Raw genomic sequence first — 16,071 nt, forward strand, 5'->3', positions numbered from 1 at the left:
GGGTCCCAAGGGTAGCTAATCAGCATTTGGATACAAGGCCTCCCGTAATTCACGTTGCCATGGAGATGGACCTTGAGAGGACAAGGGTCTTAAGATTTCCCTGACAACTTAGTCTGCCAGGATCCGGGAGAGGGAAAGCAGCAATCGGCAGCAAGACGCTGTGGTTCCCCAGGCAGGAATGTGGGTGGCAGCTCACAGTCAGATTGAAAAAACCAAATTCACAAAGAATTAAAATGAAGCTGGAAGATCCTTCTGGCTTGCATTAGAGGAAGAATCTCTTGGGGGCGGGGGGCGGAAGCAGGGTAGTGGTGGGATTAAAAGTTTCCAGCCTCAGTTCACTGTCCACACAAAGGAAAATGTGAAGTATAGCTTTAGTGCAGCTCCAACAACATTCAAGAAGCTCAACACCTTCCAGGACAAAGCAACCCGTTTGATTTTAACCCCATCTACCACATCAATATTCACTCCCACCACCACACAGTGGAAGCAGTGTGTGTCATTTAAAGACACGCTATAGCAACTCGCCAAGGTTCCTTCGACAGCACATTCCAAACCGTAACCTCTACCACCTAGAAGGACGAGGGTAGCAAATGCAAGGAAACACCACCACCTGCAAGTTCCCCTCCAAGTCACACACCATTCTGATTTGGAACTATATTGCCTTTCCTTCACCGCTACTGGGTCAAAATCCTGGAGCTCCCTCCCGAACAGCACCATGGCTGTACCTACACCACATAGACTATAGCGACTCAAGAAGGTAGCTCACCACCACCTACACAAGGGCAATTACAGACTTTGCCAGTGATCCCCGCATCTCAAACAAATTAATTTTTAAAAAAATCTTTGAACTGAGTTTTTAGTTGTGCTAATAGAAAAAGTGGAATGTTCTTGTTTTATAGGTTAAGGTATAAGTTGCTTACAAAAATGGTGTTTAATTGATAAGTGCTTATAGTCTTTTTTATAGTAAAAGTCTTAAAATTGTGAAATCGTGTCATCCTTTCAGCTATTAACTGGGAGTTCAAATTTCTTTCTAAAATGTATTGATATGTGGTGACCGTAACAAAGTAATTTATGTAAATTGGTAATAGTAATGGCCCTAAAGCCAAGCTCTGGTGTTCAGCGGCTAAAGGTTAGGAAACAATTTCTTATCCATTGCCTATTGAGTTCAATAGTAGAAATGTATCAAATGCCTTTTGGAAGTTTAGGAAAACTAAATTTCTGACCGATCACTTTCCACATGGGTTGCCATTTCCAAATTAAAGTTCAGGAGATTGGACAGGCAGAATCCATGCCCTCTGAATTTATATCAACTGTTTTATACTTTTTTGATTTTGATTTGATTTATTATTGTCACGTATTGACATACAGTGAAAAGTATTGTTTCTTGGGCACAATTCAGACAAAAGTATACCGTTCATAGAGAAGGAAAGGAGAGAGTGCAGAATGTAGTGTTATAGTCATAGCTAGGGTGTAGAGAAAGATCAACTTAATGAAAGATAGGTCCATTCAAAAGTCTGATGGCAACAGGGAAGTGGCTGTTCTTGAATCGGTTGGTACGTGACCTCAGACGTTTGTATCTTTTTCCCGATGGAAGAAGGTGTAAGAGAGTATATCTGGGGTGCATAGGGTCCTTAATTATGCTGGCTGCTTTTTGCGAGGCAGCGGGAAGTGCAGACAGTGTCAATGGATGGGAAGCTGGTTTGACTGATGGACTTGGCTTCGTTCATGACCCTTTGTAGTTTCTTGGTTATACTTGGTTATTATTGCACAAATAGCATTCCTGTTTAATCCTTACGCTTGTAATAGCACTCTCATATATATAAATCAAACCAGGAATAAACCAATTCAGGCAGATATGCAGTTCCCTAAGTGGATCTTACCAAAAACCTTTGGCTTTGGACCAAGCCATAATGTGGTGATTGTAAGGTAAATCAGGTACTAGAATGTAATCCACCTGTTACTTTGTCAAACGTGGGAGATTTGTTCACAATGTTGTCATGAAGCCATATTTTTTCAAAAGTTTTATCTGATAAAAGCCTGTCTGCAACTTCAGTTAGACGATGAGTCTAAAGTCATTAATATACGCGTGGGTTTACTTCAGGCTGCTATTTGAAAGTTTCAAGGGATTATGAACCAAATTTTGCAATGAATTCCAGGAGCAGTGTGCCATTTGGATGATGTACTTGTTTGAGCTCCAGACAGACAGACCCATGATGCCCGGCTGATAAAAGTGCTCCACTGTTTGGTAAAGCATAGAGTTTGGGCAAAGCATGCAAATGTGACATGCTTAAAAACTCCGTAGAATGTTTGGGTCAGAGGGGAGACAGACATGGGTTACATCTTACCAAGAGTTGGTTTCACACTGTAAAAAGTGTCCCATATCTCAGAATATCTCTGAACTTGGATCTTTTTGGGGGTTACTTAATTATATAGTAAATTGTTACCAAATTTGGCAACCTTATTGCATCCATTGAATAGTGGAGGAAGGATTTTCTGTGAAATTGGACATAGGAATGTGACAAAGCATTCAAGATGTGTAATAGTAAATTGGAAGATGGTAGAATGCTTGAACATTACAATGTGTCCAAAAAGATTAATCCAGCATGTGATGCCTCGGTGCTGTGATCTCTCTGTGTTGGATTGTGATCAGATGAGATCGACTGCATTGGGCTTACGTACTGTCACACCAGTGCCAGTGAGTGAAGTTATGCTCAGAAGATAAAGCATTATCTTTGACTTTTGACTTCAGAAGATTTCATAAATGCTTCTCTGGTTATAGTTTCATGATCGAAACTGATCATAAGCGAAGGACAGCTACATTGAATTCAGTCTCCAGTACACACCTAAGCTGCAGCCCAACTACAGATGTGGGCTTTGATTTGGTCTACTTTTCAGTACAACGTTAAATTCAGACATTGTAATGCTGATGCAGTGTGTAGATCACCCTCCCATCCAAGTTATAGACAACATGGAAGATGTTTTCTTTTCACACATCGATGAGTTGCAAGTAACAGCCGATGATATTGATAGAATAACCCATAGGAATCCTGTGTTAGCAAGGGTATATATACCATATTGCAAATGGGTGAGCAACACAAATACTGGATTTAGAAATCGGTGTCAGTGTTTAAAGGTTGCATTTCTTTGGAGAGCCAGAATTGCAATTCCTGAGTAATGCAGATTGCAGTTGCTATCTGATCTTCATAACCAACACTTAGAGAGGAGCTTAACAAAGAATCTAGCGAGAAGCTATCTTTGGTGGCCAAGGTTAAGTAAAGACAAAGAAGATACAGTGAAACAGTGCAGAACATGCCAAGCAGTAATAAAGAAGCCATTATTGGTACTTTTGCAACCAAAGAAATGGCCAACTAGAGTGTAGCAGAGGCTACACATAAATCTTGCAGAATTTGAAGTACAACAGATATTCCTGGTGATAGATAATGTTTTGAACTGGTTTCTGATGAATCAGGCCACCAGCAGATTGGATATTTTTCATGGTTTGTTTGTTGCTTATTGGTTCCTGGAGGAAATTGTGTCCAACAATGGATCTCAGTTTTGTTTAGAAGTTTGTAAAATTCATGAGAATGAATGGAGCAAAACACACAAGAGTTCCACCCTATCATCCTGGAGCAGCAGAGCGCACAGTACAAATGGTTAAGTGTGCTCATGTTAAATAATTCTTAGATACAAATTGGAATGTCAGTTCTCATTGAATCACAAACTGGGAAATTTTTGTTTATTTATTGTAACACACCTTGCACTACTGGCAGAATGTCAGCTGAATTGATTCTTCAAAGACAGCTTAGGATGAGATTTTAATGGTTGAAGCCACATGTAGCACAGGGGAGCAACAATCTAGTCAAAAAGAGAGTAATTGATTAATTCAAATCTAAAATGCAAGCCACAAAAATACAAAAAAATACACAAATAATAAATCGCTGCTTCACAGCTTTAGTTTTTAACATATGAAAATAAGCCTATAATTGATAGAATTGAAATCCAACTGTTGTCAGCATGAAGTAGTATATTAAGAGCAAGAGGATAGCCAAGGAAAGAGTGGGGGCCCATTAAAGATCAAAGGGGCAGTAGAGGAGCAACAATCTAGTCAAAAAGAGAACCATGATAGGAGTAGAATGAGAGAACAAAGTCTGAAGTTAAACCAGAAGGTTAAGGTGAAAGATCGTCATCTTAAATAGTTAAAGTGGCTATCAGGAAAAGTCATAAAAATGTGATCCTCACACACATTTGGTCAGGATGTTTGGTAGTGTGTTATATTTCTACATAGATCATGTTTTACCTTCAGAGATTCATAAGGAAGAAGTAAGTTGGGAAGAATCAAATGAAGCTGATGAATTGGATGGTTAGGATACAAGTAGAGTACCAATGATTACTCCAACTCAATAAGTCATGCCTGGAATTAGTTTGGGTCTGAGCAGAGGTGGACTTGCATTTGTGGGGGCCCTGCAATCTGCTTAATGACGGGGGACCCTGTGACGTCACACCCATCCCTTGGTGACGTGGTGCTCCACACCCAATGACATCAAGTCCCACCCCTTAATGATGCTGAGCCCCGCCCCAATACATCATTGCCCTCCTGACCCTGCCCAACCTCTGCTCACACAACGCGAGCCACAAAAATACAGAAAAGTATACAATTCACTGCTTCAGTGCTTCTTAACTTATGAAAAAAACTAGTAATTGATTAGTTCAAATCCATAATGCAGTGTAGAGAAACCCAAAAAAGTACAAGTACATAAAGCAGTGAGCAGTGATTTGTAAATTATGAAAACAAGCCCATAATTGATTAATTCAAATCTACAATGCAAGCCACAAAAATACAAAAAAATACACAAATAACAAATCACTGCTTGGCAGCCTTAGTCCTTTTAAACATGAAAACAAGCCTATAATTGATTAATTGAACTCCAAGCATGCCTATTGTCAGCATAACAACAGTATATTAAGAGTAGGAGGATAATCAAGGAAAGAGTGGGGGCCCATTAAAGATCAAAGGGGCAATCTGTGCATGGAGCCAGAGGACAAGGACTTAAATGAATATTTTTCATCTGCATTCACTGAGGAAAATCTCATTGTAGCTGAAGATTTCATTGGAACGGTGAAGTACTAGAGCATATTAAGATTAATAAGGAGGAGGTATTAGATGTTTTAGCAGGCATAAAGGTGCACAGATCCCCAGGGCCTGATGAGATGTATGGAGGCAAGGGAAGAGATTGCAGGGGCCCTAATGGAGATCTTTAAATCTTTGCTGGCTACAGGCGACGTGTTAAATGACTGGAGTATAGCTAATGTGGTGCCTTTATTCAAGAAGGGCAGTAGTATAAGCCAAGTTCTTACAGACCAGTTAGTCTAACGTCACTTAGAATCATAGAATCCCTACAGTACAAAAGGAGGCCATTCAGCCCATCGAGCTGCACTGACAACAATTCCACCCTATCCCCGTAACCCCACATATTTACCCCGCTAATCCCCCTGAAACTAAGGTTAATTTAGCATGGCCAATCAACCTAACCCGCACATCTTTGGACTGTGGGAGGAAACCAGAGCACCCGGAGGAAACCCACACAGACATGGGGAGCACGTGCAAACTTCACATAGACAGTGACCCAACCCAATTAAACCCAAGTCCCTAGCGCAATGAGGCAGCAGTGCTAACCACTGTGCCACCGTGCCGCGCTAGTGGTAGGAAAATTATTGGATAAAAATTCTGAGGGACAGGATTAATCAACACTTGGAAAGGTAGGGAATGATCAGGGATAGCATGGATTTGTTGGTGGGAGATCCTGTCTAACTAATTTAATTGACTTGTTGAAGAGGTAACTAAATATATTGATGAGGGTAGTGTAATTGATGTGGTTTACATGGAATCCAGTAAAACGTTTGACCAGGTCCCACAAGGAAGGATGGTCCAAAAGTTAGAGCTCATGGAATCCAAGGCAAGTTGGAAAATTGGATCCAAAATTGGCTTCTTAATAGGAGGCAAAGGGTGATGGCAGTGGGTTGCTTATCTGATTGGAAGTCTGTGACCAGCAGTGTACCACATGGATTGGTGCTGGGACCCTTGTTGTTTGTTATATACATTAACAACTTGGATGTGAATGTAGAAGGCATAATTAATTTGTAGATGACATGAAAATTGGTGGTATTGTTGATAGTGAAGAGAATATTTAGGCTACAGACTGATATTGATCAGCTGGTAAGTTAGGCAAGCAATGACAGATGGAATTTAATCCTGATAAGAGTATGGTGATGCATTTGGAAGTTCTAATAAGGGTAGGATATACACAATGGATGATAGGTCTATTGACTATTGACTATAGGGACTATTGAGGAACAAAGGGACCTCGGTTTACAAGTCCGTAGATCATTGATAGTGGCAGCTCAAGTAGATAGGGTGGTGAAGAAGGCATAGAGAATACTTGTCATCATTAGCTGGGGCATAGAATATAAGAGCAGGGAGGTCTTGGTACAACTTTATAAAACATTGGTTAGGCCACAGATGGAATATTGTGTGTAGTTCTGGTCGCCTCACTATTGGAAGAACGTAATTGCACTGGAGAGAGTGTAGGGGAGATTCACCAGGATCTCGCCTGGGATGGAAAGTTTCAGCTATGAGAAGAGACTGCATAGACTGGGTCTGTTTTCCCTGGAGGAGGCTGAGGGGGGGATCTGATAGACGTAAATAAAATTGAAAAGCATAGATAGGATAGATTGTAAGAATCTTTTCCCCATGGCAGAACTGTCTAAGACCAGAGGTTTAAGGTGAGGAGAAAGTGGTTTAGAGGGGATTTGAGGAACATTTTTTTCACCCAAAGAATGGTGAAAATATGGAATATGCTGCCTGAGAGGGTGATGGAGGCAGGTACACGCGCTACATTTAAAAAGCATCTGGACGAGCACTTAAATCGCCAAGGTATAGTAGGCTTTGGACCAAGTGCTGGTAAATGGCATTAGTATAGATTGGTATTTGATGGTCGACATAGACATAGTGGGCTGAAGGGCCTGTTTCTATGCTGTATGACTACAGCCAATATTGCAATCTATATGTCTTGAGGCGAGCAAACATGAAACTGGTCAATAAGCAACGAGATGGAGAAATCAGCCGATGACTCCAGCACAGTGCAGGTCAGTGCAGGACAGAATGAATCAGGAAATGTTCAGTGCAGGAGAAAATACTCCAATCAAATGGAGTCCAGTGACTTCAAGTCCAAGTTGTTTTGCTGGCAACCGTCTGGCAGGATTCCGCTCTTCGTCCAGAAGAGACTTTCTGAAGGCCAGTATTGAGAGCGAAGGGGATGGCAGTTACTCGCCAGTTATAACTATCTGCATGTGGCAGCCATTATATCAGACCAACAAATGGTGGTCCCGTTTGAAAAACAGAATTTAAACAAGGGAGTATAGAGAAAGGACATATTTTTAAGATTTTCTTGCTTCATCAGTTGTGTGCAATCCATGGCAATTTAGATAGATTTTCTTCTGCACTTTTTCTTCGCAAAATCACCAATAACATCTTCATAGGTAAAACCTTATAAGGATGTATTTTCAATCATTAGTATTGCTAAACTTGTCAAAGATTCCTGACTCATCGTACTTCGCAGACAATTTTAAACTCTTTTCAATCCTCTAATCAAGGACCTCACAGACCCCGGACATACTCTCTTCCTCCACCTTCCATGGGAAAAAGATAAAAGTCTGAGATCACGTACCGACTGACCCAAAAACAGCTTCTTCCCTGCTGCCGTCAGACTTTTGAATGGATCTACCTTATATTAAGTTGATCTTTCTCTACACCCTAGCTATAACTGTAACACAATATTCTGCACCCTCTTCTTTCCTCCTCCCTGATGTACTCTATGAATGGTACACTTTATCTATATAGCGTGCAAGAAACAATACCTTTCACTGCATACCAATACATGACAATAAATCAAGTCAAAATACAGAGAATATTCCACGGACAGGTATTGATAAAAATATTTTCAGAATGGTTTCCATATTTGGAAAGGTTGCCTGCAAACCATCACATACATAGAACATAGAACAGTACAGCACAGAACAGGCCCTTCGGTCCACGATGTTGTGCCGAGCTTTGTCTGAAACCCAGATCAAGCTATTTCCTCCCTATCATCCCGAAGTACTCCATGTGCCTATCCAATAGCTTCTTATATGTTCCTAAAGTTTCTGACTCCACTATCCCTGCAGGCAGTCCATTCCACACCCCAACCACTCTCTGAGTAAAAAACCTACCTCGAACATCCTTCCTATATCTCCCACCATGAACCCTATAGTTATGCCCCCTAGTTACCGCTCCATTCACCCGAGGAAATAGTCTTTGAACGTTCACTCTATCTATCCCCCTCATCATCTTATAAACCTCTATCAAGTCTCCTCTCAACCTCCTCCGCTCCAAAGAGAAAAGCCCAAGTTCCCTCAACCTTTCCTCATAAGACCTACCCTCCAAATCAGGCAGCATCCTGGTAAATCTCCTTTGCACTCTTTCCAGTGTCTCCACATCCTCCTTGTAGTGAGGTGACCAGAACTGCACACAATATTCCAAATGTGGTCTCACCAAGGTCCTGTACAGTTGCAGCATAACCCCACGGCTCTTAAACTCAAACCCCCTGTTAATGAACGCCAACACACTATAGGCCTTCTTCCCGGCTCTATCCACTTGAGTGGCAACCTTCAGAGATCTATGGATATGAACCCCAAGATCTCTCTGTTCCTCCACATTCTTCAGAACCCTACCTTTGACCCTGTAATCCACATTTAAATTTGTCCTAACAAAATGAATCACCTCGCATTTGTCAGGGTTAAACTCCATTTGCCATTTTTCAGCCTAGCTCTGCATCCTATCTATATCTCTTTGCAGCCTTACATGTCTGTACAAATTAGCTGGTGATCTCAAAGCACAGAGCTCATAATAATCAATGAAATGAATGCATTGTTTCAGTGGAACTTCAAAAGGATTTGTGCCTATATCCTCCCGCTAGAATTCGGTTCATTTCTTACTGCAGCGGCTCTTAGCATTCTTGTCCAAACCTCTGTCGAAAAGCATGGAAAATAATTCAACAGTTTTCTTCAGAGATTCACTTCTACTCTGCAACATTATTGTGTCACAAATAACATTGACAGACTCAATGATGATCTTCTCTTTCCCTTTTAAAGTGATTTTATTCCTCTCGTTCCATCAAAAAATAACTTCCTGCTGCTTATTTTCATAGAATCCCTACAGTACAGGAGGCCATTCAGCCCATCGAGTCTGTACCAACCACAATCCTGCCCAGGCCCTATTCCCGTAACCCCGTGCATTTACCCTGCTTATCCCCCTGACACTAGGGTCAGTTTAGCATGGCTAATCAACCTAACCTGCACATTTTTGAACTATGGGAGGAAACCGGAGCACCAGGAGGAAACCCATGCAGACATGGGGAGAAAGTGCAAACTCCACACAGACAGTGACCCAAGGCCGGAATTGAACTTGGGTCCCTGGCGCTGTGAGGCAGCAGTGCTAACCACTGTGCAACCATGCTGCGCTAAACATTATATACTTCACGTCATCAGGGGACCTGTATTCTTTGTTCGTGCCTCTGCTTCCACTGAGATACAATCATTTTGAACTTCCATTACAAAACTTTTAGCTCAGGCTAATAATTGTGAAGATTTAAATAAAGATGTATCAACATTTTGCAGCAATTTGCTGACTGCATTGATTCTTTGAAGTAAATGGTTCAACAAAAAAACTGCAATATTGTACCTTTCAAACTTCTCTGCTAAGGGTTTTGCTTCAGCTTTCACATGTACTTACTCTGAATTTAACGCGGCTATGTCTGATAAGTATTCCCTTATATTGACAAAGTTCAGTTTCAAAGCCAAAACAGCATTTACATGAGCAGACCACCTGGTGTCACAAATTCTTTTGACCATCAAATGTTTTCGATGTGCCTGCTCTAAGCGTGATTGCAGTATATTCCATCGATGCATGGAAACTAAAAAAAAGCGTACAAGTTTTGGACAAAATAAAAAAAATGTAGGGCTGCCTCTCACAATTCAGCTGCTGCATGGCACATTTAATCAAGGAGTGACTGGAACTAGAGATGAATAATGCACAGTGGCTTGCTTTGTTCAGTCTTATGTGATGATACTGTGCCTTTAAGCAATGTATTTCATGTTTCTTGTAAGGGGTATGTTTGAAAGTCAGCCATTTGTCTGGGAGCAGACAGCTCAAATGTCAATAATGCAGGATAATGACTGATTTTAGCTAGCGATATGTTTGTCTCAACGGAAAGTGCATGTTTGTTTACCTTGGCTCCCCTTGGGATTTTGGAGTAGGGTTTTGATTAGGTTGATTGGCAGTCATGTGATTAATGGGAGAAGCTAAACTCGCAGGAAACGCAGTGTTTTAGTTTCACTTTTAAAATCAAGAGCAGTTGCTGACCGGAGCTGTTTAAAAGAGGTTTCTCTCTCTCTCTCTCTCTCTCTCTCCAGAGGTGCTCAAAAAGTTCTGGGACTGTACAAGTATGTAAGCCTGGGTTTTTGCTAACTTATTTTGAAGAGGAGTTTAAGGTTGTAAGAGGAATATTGCTTGAATTAGAACTAATAGATATAGGCTAGCAGTTAAGAACTGTATTTGTCATGTTTGAGTATTGTTCAATTGGTAAATGTTAAACTAATTCATTTGTTATAGTTAAACTGTGGTGTTAAATAAAGTTTGTTTTGATAAAAGCTTCCTAGTTTGTCAGTGGAATCACACCTGGAGTGAAACATCCTATCCTCACATTAATTGCATTAATGTCTAACTTCATAATATACCTTGGGATTTTTGATCTTGTACCCTAATACTTGTTTGTACACCTGAATAATTTCCTGCCATATTTGTGGCATTATTGAAGCTCTGCCCATGATTCATTTTGATGCCAAATCTAAATTTGCAATGATTTCCAAAACAGTTGTCTGATGAAGTGGAAATTTCAATTGAAGGTCAAGGGCAGAATCAGTCCTTGTTGGAGAAACCTTCGCCTCAGACTCGGGTCCAAATGTGTTAAGGTCCTTCCCAAAGTTCTGAAACTTTTGGTGAAGAAAGGAGTTATCAAGAAATGCATGTTTAAGTTTGATTTGTAAATAATTGAAAAACAATAAATGTAAATAAGTTGTATGGATTTTGAACATTGTGTAACTTTTTCATTCGAAGGAGGAGTGTAATATCAGTCTTTTGTGGCCATGTGTATATGTTTGTTCATATAAAACCAGAATAAACCAGTACAGTTGGGTGTTAGAACTCCATGTGCATGCACAAGTGTTTTTGTCCTGCAAGGTATTATTCAGGATCAGATCGGAAACCCCAGGACATATTGTGAAGTTAGATTAGACCCCAACTATTTCTTATTTTGGTAGTAGTGTGAGGATAAGGTGCTTCACTCCAGGTGTGATTCTATTGACACACTAGGAAGCTTTTAGAAAAACAAAATTTATTTTAACAATGTAGTTTAAATATAACAAATGAATTAACTTAACTGTAACAAAGTGAAATATTTGAACATGACTATGTAATTCTTAACAGCTAACCTATATTATTAGTTCCAATTTAAGCAATATTCCTCATAGACTTAAACTCCCCTTCAAAATCAGTTAGAAAACAACACTGGCTTGCATGCTGGTAGGTGGGCTGCCAATTTTCAGGCCTCCAGAACACCTCTGGAGAGAGAGAGACCTTTTTCTAGCAAGTCCCAAATGGTAGACTCCAGAGAGAGAGAGAGAGAGAAAGACATCTTGTTCCTCGCAGACCTAAGCAGAAACTGTCTGCATTTCTCTCTGAGCTTAGCTCCAACCAGTCCCATGACTCTGCCTCTTGTCAATCAAGCTAATTAACCCTACTCTGAAACCCCAGAGGTAAACCCTAAAATAGACACAAATGCATTAGCTCAGATTAAAACAAATATCCCATTATCCAGGATGAATTATTAGAACATAGAACATAGAGAAACTACAGCACAAACAGGCCCTTTGGCCCACAAGTTGCGCCGAACATGTCCCTACCTACTAGGCTTACCTATAACCCTCTATCTTACTAACTTCCATGAACTTATCCAAAAGTCTCTTAAACGACCCTATCGAATCCGCCTCCACCACCACTACCGGCAGCCGATTCCACGCACCCACCACCCTCTGAGTGAAAAACTTACCCCTAACATCTCCTCTGTACCTACTCCCCAGCACCCTAAACCTGTGACCTCTTGTGGCAACCATTTCAGCCCTGGGTAAAAGCCTCTGAGAATTCACTCTATCAATACCTCTCAACATCTTATACACCTCTATCAGGTCACCTCTCATCCTTCGCCTCTCCAAGGAGAAAAGACCTAGCTCTCTCAACCTATGCTCATAAGGCATGCCACCTAATCCAGGCAACATCCTTGTAAATCTCCTCTGCACCCTTTCTATGGCTTCCACATCCTTTCTGTAATGAGGTGACCAGAACTGGGCACAGTACTCCAGGTGGGGTCTGACCAGGGTCCTATACAACTGCAGCATTATCTCCTGATTTCTAAACTCAATTCCTCTATTGATGAAGGCCAGTATTCCATATGCCTTCTTAACCACAGCCTCTATCTGCGACACTGCTTTGAGCGTCCTATTAACCCAGACCCCAAGATCCTTCTGATCTTCCACACTGCCAAGCGTCTTACCCTTAATATGATATTCTTTCATCCTATTCGACCTGCCAAAATGAACCACCACACACTTATCTGGGTTGAAGTCCATCTGCCACTTCTCCGCCCAGTCTTGCATCTTACCTATGTCTTGTTGCAACTGCTGACATCCCTCTACACTATCCACAACACCACCAACCTTTGTGTCACCAGCAAACTTGCCAACCCATCCTTCCACTTCCTCATCCAGGTCATTTGTAAAAATCACAAAGAGCAAGGGTCCCAGAACAGATCCCTGGGGCACTCCACTGGTGACCAACCTCCATTCTGAAAAAGACCCATCTACAACCACTCTTTGCCTTCTGTGAGCAAGCCAGTTCTGAATCCACAAGGCAATGTCCCCTTGTATCCCATGCCCCTTCACTTTCTCAATAAGCCTTGCATGGGGCACCTTATCAAACGCCTTGCTGAAATCCATATAAACTACATCTACCACTCTTCCCTCATCTATGTGTCTAGTTACATCTTCAAAAAATGCAATTAGGCTCATAAGGCATGATTTCTGATCATACTATTCCTCTCCAGATGTTCATAAATCCTGCCTCTCAGGATCTTCTCCATCAACTTACCAACCACTGAGGTTAGACTCACTGGTCTATAATTTCCCGGGCTATGTCTTCTCCCTTTCTTGAATAACAGAACCACATCCGCAATCCTCCAATCCTCCAGAACCTCTCCCGTCTCCATTGATGATGCAAAGATCATCGCCAGAGGTTCAGCAATCCCACAGTAACCTGGGGTACATCCCATCCAGTCCCAGCGATTTATCTAACTTGATGCTTTTCAAAAGCTCCAACATATCCTCTTTCCTAATGTCCACATGCTCAATTCTCCTGCATTCTCAGCATCTGGGATGCTTGATGCAGACAAATCGGTACCATCAACAGAGCTGAGTTCTAAATATACTCTTCACAAGAAATATGATATAGATACATTTCTTAAAGGCATAGTATCCTCACAGTATTACATACTCAGTTTCATTATTTTACCAAGAATAGAAATAAGACAAATGGCTGTATGTGACTTTTGTCCTTTTTCCAGTAGTTCTCCCTGGTTTCCTCTAATTTTCAGTGTCTGAGTAGCTGAAGGGTCAGGAATGGGAAAATAGAGATTTAAAGTGGTTGGCAAAAAGAACCAAAGGCAATATAAGGAAAAGTTGTTCTGTGTAACATGTGGTGAGGATTTGGAATGCACTGGCTTATACAAGTGTGGATCCAAATTCAACAGTTGTCTCTAATAGGATATTGAATAAATATTCAAAGTAGTTAAAACTGCAGGGATTTGGGGAAAGAACAGGAAAGTGGAACCAACTAGATTTCTCTTTGAAAGAGCTGGTGCAGACTCAATGGGTCCAAATGCCTCCTCCTGTGCTGTGCCATCCTATAATCATTTGTTGAGTTTCTTTTTGGGATAATACCATCTGAGGATATATTTGCACTTGACAAAGAACCAAACTGATAGGCCTCCCTGGCATCCATAATCAATTCACTTTCCAATGGGAATATCTAGATAGGATCTGGGACACTGGTTGATTTCTCATCCTCTCCCGGACAGCATCTCCTCCAACTCCCACCTTCCAAATGTAGAACCATTGAGACCAATACTAATCCCTCAAATAATCTCCTCCGCAGCTAAAATAAGCTAACACAACACACACTGTCAACCTGTCACCTCCTTTCCTTTCACTCTGATACTGAGCATGTATGAAATCAATCTTGGTGGAGAGCTGGTTATCACTTGATATTAAAATTTCATTCTTGTTTTCAGATCCCTCTATGACCTAAGAACTCCAAAGCTCTGTATTTCCTCCAGTCTAACAACCTTCAAGATCTCTCTTGGGGTGGCACGGTGACACAATGGTTAGCACTGCTGCCTCACAGCGCCAGGGACCAGGGTTCAATTCCCAGCTTGGGTCACTGTCTGTGTGAAGTTTGCACGTTCTCCCCGTGTCTGCATGGGTTTCCTCCGGGTGCTCTGGTTTCCTCCCAGTCCAAAGATTTGCGGGTTAGGTGGATTGGTTATGCTAAATTGCCCCTTAGTGTCAGGGGGACTAGCTAGGGTAAATGCATGGGGTTATGGGGATAGGGCCTGGGTGGGATTGTTGTCGATGCAGACTCGATGGGCTGAATGGCTTCCTTCTGTACTGTAGGGATTCGATTCTATGATTCTATGATCTCTGTGCTTCTGCAACTCTGGCCCCTTGGTTATCCCAAATAATAATTGCTCTAACATTGGTGGCCGTGCCTTCATTTGCCTATGCCCTATGGGCTAGATTTCCACCCCTCAACCTCCCTGCTTCAACAGTGTCCTTTTTTGAGATGTTTCTTACAAACTATCTTTTTGCCCAAGCATTTGGTCATGCCTGTCTAATTTTGTTGGAAAATGTTTCTGCGAAATGTCTTGGGACATTATATTATCGTTAAAGGTGCTACATAAATGCAAGTTGTTGAGAGAGTTTTTGATTGGTTTTGCATTTAGGAAGAGCTTCTCACTACCTGTGGCCATAGAGCGGGCTGGAAACAAGTCTGACAAATTTAAAACGGAGGCCTTGCTGGACTTGGGAGCCAGTGTTCATCAGTGAGTGCTGGGTGAATGTAATTTGGTGCAATTTAGGATGTGGGCAACAGTATACGTTTCTGGTGAGTGGAAGATGAAAGGTCGACCAGGAGAGAGAGTACTGCACACACTCCATTTACTTATCTTCCTTTAAGGTATCCCTTAAAACCTTTGACCACATTTTTGGTCATCTGTCCTAATATTAGCCCTCGCTTCTCGGCCTTTTGGCTAAGATCAAGTGTAGTATGGAGAGGATGCTGCACTTGGTTGAGGTCATTGGGTTACATTGGAGCTTCATATGTTTCATATGAAGCAATTTTTAAAAGCGGCATCTCGGCCTTTTGGCTAAGATGCAAATGAGCCCAAGTCTTGGAGGAGGGACCTCCCCCTTCTCCAATCAGCTTGGCTCATGTAGATCGGGCCCAGGACAGGGTGGTTTGGTCGCTTGCCCTGTCTTGTCAGCCTGGATCGGAAATGTCTCAACTTGTTGAGACTCTGAATTGGATTTGATTTGATTGAATTGGAAAAGTATATAAAAAAATATTAGCTCTGTGACTTCTTGGCCTTTTGGCTAAGATCAAGTGTAGTAGCGACATGCTGTGACTTGGTTGAAGTCATTAGGTTACATTTTAGCTTCATTTGAAGCAATTTTTAAAAGCGGCATCTCGGCCTTTTGGCTAAGATGCAAATGCGATCAAGCCTTGGAGGAGTTGCAATGCCTACTCCAATCAGCTTGGATCATGTAGATCAGGGGTCTCCAAACTACGGCCCGCAGGCCAACATCCGGCCC

General features: G+C 41.6%; 2 non-coding genes across 2 annotated transcripts; both read left to right on the plus strand.

The window, feature by feature from the left end:
• The first annotated feature begins 15,489 nt into the window (after positions 1-15,489).
• On the plus strand, positions 15,490-15,685 carry LOC144503264 (U2 spliceosomal RNA). Its single transcript, XR_013499473.1, has one exon. It is a non-coding gene; the product is annotated as a U2 spliceosomal RNA (small nuclear RNA).
• Positions 15,686-15,832: 147 nt separating this feature from the next.
• On the plus strand, positions 15,833-16,025 carry LOC144503238 (U2 spliceosomal RNA). Its single transcript, XR_013499458.1, has one exon. It is a non-coding gene; the product is annotated as a U2 spliceosomal RNA (small nuclear RNA).
• The last annotated feature ends 46 nt before the right edge of the window (positions 16,026-16,071 follow it).

This window comes from Mustelus asterias, chromosome 13 (genome assembly GCF_964213995.1).
Source record: "Mustelus asterias chromosome 13, sMusAst1.hap1.1, whole genome shotgun sequence".
NCBI classification, from domain to species: Eukaryota; Metazoa; Chordata; class Chondrichthyes; order Carcharhiniformes; family Triakidae; genus Mustelus; species Mustelus asterias.